This window comes from Bremia lactucae, linkage group LG8, assembly GCF_004359215.1.
Source record: "Bremia lactucae strain SF5 linkage group LG8, whole genome shotgun sequence".
Classification (NCBI taxonomy): Eukaryota; Oomycota; class Peronosporomycetes; order Peronosporales; family Peronosporaceae; genus Bremia; species Bremia lactucae.
In genome coordinates this window covers 3,146,442-3,149,870 of record NC_090617.1, presented here as the reverse complement: position 1 = coordinate 3,149,870, position 3,429 = coordinate 3,146,442, and positions in this window count along the sequence as shown.

Genomic DNA, 3,429 nt, shown 5'->3' with positions numbered 1-3,429 from the left:
GTATTTTACGTGGGTCGTCTGAAACGGTTTGTAGACCCAAAAGAGGTCACATACCCCCATCTGGTTAAGGAGACCGATGGTGACGACGACTGTGAGTCGAGCGTCGTTCGGGTGAGGGGGACGGCGATGGTAAAAAACTTTCAACAGATCGACTCCTCCTACCACGAAGAGGACTCGGAGAGCGAGGGGCATCTCGCGAGTAACGCGGATCCCTGAGCAATATCTTCTCCAGAAGGTCCAAGCGAGTGTTTGGGCGTTCATAACCCTGTCGAGCCTTCGCTCGGACATCAAAAAGATCTGAGGCCAGTCGCGAGACTTGACTCTCGAGATCCGCAATACGTCTTTCAGCAGCGCTTAACGCATGCGACTGAACGGACGAAGGCAAAGCAGCCGCGATCAGGTGGGCGAGATCGCCGCTCCTATCGGGCGCCACCTGCTCTGATGGATGCGGGTGGGAATCAACGCTACCTTGTTGGAAGGTTGCTTGCCCACCGCTCCGTGACGCAAGGGTACCAGATCCTCGTCCAATGGAAAGGTTACCCGAAGAGTTTTGACTCTTGGGAACCGATCGATACCCTACGTATTGATGTGCCCGGCTTGGTTGCTGCCTATGAAAAGGAGCACCAGCTGAGGCCACTTCGCTAGTCTCAAATGGACTAGCAGAAGCAGCGTAGTGAGAAGAAACAGGGGGTACAGTACCACCCATGATTTCTTTCACACGCAAACGGGCGAAATTAATTCGCTGCGACCGCTGTTTCATCACATCGGAATGTGGTTGAATGCGGCGCAGGAATTCCGCCTCGTATTGGTCGGGCGTTTCATTTGAACGCAACATTTGGTATAATTTTAAACAGACAGCAAGATTATTCCGGCCGAATTCCTGCTCTTAGCGCTTTTACCGCCTGTATTGGCGCACAGCTTCACACATTGAGTCTACGAACTGCGCCGGTATCAACCCGGGCATAGGAATGCGCATTTATTCAACCTCATTTGTTAGTTTCATCAGCGTCATGCCAATTGCTTTAAAATACTAATTTGCTTTTTATCGCGAGCATGCATCGTAAACTTATAACGCTTTGTGACATTTCATTGCCGCGACGGTGGTGGAGATTCCGTACGCCTTTTTGGTCACGATGCTTTTTGTCGCCGTAATTTCCAGTGGTAGGCTTGGCGGGAACTGCCACGTTCTTCGCCTATTGGTTTCATCTTTCGCTGTTCGTCCAATGGCGGGCGTATTTCGGTCAGCTCTTCTTTTGCCTCATGCCTACCATAACACGTGCCACGATCTTCGGTGTGCTGCTTTAAATGATATTATTCCTACTCGCCGGATTCAATCTCCCTGGTAGCTCCATCTATAATCTATATCACGTTACTACACACAGATACGCCTTGGCTCTTGCTGCATCCCTTGTCTTTAAAGCTGCGCACGTGACGATGATTACTCGCACAATGGATGTAAAATTGTGAGTGGAACTCCATCTCAAGTTACCGCTAATTTGAAGGTGGAAGACTACATATTCGACAACTTTTGGATAAATTACAGCGAGGCTTACAAATATTACGCCGTGTGTGTTTCTTCATTGTTGGTCTTCATGTTCTTGCACTGCTGTCGCTCCATATTATCCGATATTACTCAGCTGGTTTCCATGTTATAATTTACATGTTTCAATTTAGGGTACCACCCATCATTTATTTATATATTATTTGAAAGTCGTGGCTTCTGATTCGTCAGAAAACATGCGAAACATAGTTTAATTAAGAAGCATTTTTAACTCGCTAAATTTTAAAGATCATGTATCATGCTGTTCGCGATGAGCTGTCGTCAGCTCATCCATGTAAAATCCCAAAACTCCAGAAATTATTCATTTGGTCTACTTGACAAAGCGAAGCGGCACCGAGTTGCGTGGCTCGGAGCCACCATCTTCATTAGAGAATATAAAAATTATTATTGCGTTAAGTTGATTTACCTATTTTAGTAGACAAATATAATAACTACAGTGACTACAAGTTGAGCTTGTATTGAACGCTTCTTAAGACAAAAGTTTATGCGCTGAAACTTCTTTTGAAGAAATCGTTTTGTACATATTAGTGTCCGTAGCTAGGACTTCCATGTTTCTCGGTAGCATGTCTGCTCTATTTCATTAGACAAAAATCACGCCTTGCGCCTTTGGAGCACCATTTTTAGCATCATGCAGCATTTGCGCGGACAGAGATGGGCTGTCGACGTGATTTCTTGTATGCTCCCGCTATTGCTCCAAGCAGCTTGTCCCAGCAACCCTCTCTAAGCTCCAAGTATCCTTCGCGTTGATTTGTAGTGGCTTTACAATTGATGCATTTCACCTTCAGAGTGTCCATCCTACTTTTGAGTTTCTCATGCTCTGTACATTTAAGAGAAAAACACATTTTTCACAACATGCATTGTGTGAGTATCAAAGCTTTAAACTGGTCTGCGCATTTATCCTCTACAGCAATCTAAGACCATGCCGAAATGATAGAGCATTTGCGGCAGATATGCTTTCTAACTAGCTGTTAGGCGAAGCTTGTGGAGATTTGACATGATCCGGAATGACAAGTCGTACAGTAGGTTAGAGAAGGGGATGGAGAAATTCCGATTTTAACTACCGCAAAAATTCGAGAGCGTTTTATTATATGTTGGTTAGAACGATTATACTGCTGACTATTGAGAGCAGAGGCGTGAAGGATATTCTTCGAGAAAATCGCATACTGGAAACAGCTTCATGAAAATGGTGCAGGTGTGCCTTGGCAGCAAGGCCGGCAGTGAGGAATTCTAGTTAATCCAGCTGGGGGTGGGCAAACGCAACCCAAGCATGTTCCCGGAGATACTTGAGGATAGGTTTCCGAGTTCGTAGAGCCAAGAAACGCGAGAGTCACAACAAGGCACAGGAGATACTTCATCTTGAAATGAACACTTGATCACCACCGCGAAAATTCAACAATGTACGTAGAGCAGCCGAACCAAAGCTCGACATTAGCGAGAATAAGTAAGCAAGAACAGCTCGAAGGATCTGATACAATTCAAATTTTCTGTTACTGTATGTGGCTAGGATTCGAGCACAAATCAATGGGCTCATGGCTTGAGCTGGTCCTGGGCAAGAGCACATCAAACGATTCGGATTTCAAAAAATTGGGAATTCTGATGGATCTTCATATCTAGCGTGAATTTGATTTTTTCCAGACGGTACATAAATTACAGTACCACCCACATCCACTACTATATGCTATACCCCCTAGGGCAATTTGCCTAGCAATTGCTTTAAGAGACCGTGACTACAGGCCGTTAGAGTCCTATGCTTAGCAACTTCAATCCAAATTCGATAAATCATTGAATCCAAAAGCATTAATTCAACTTGACAAACGTCTTTTAAACAGGCGTTATCTTGTTACATAAAAGATAATTTGTAAGCTTTT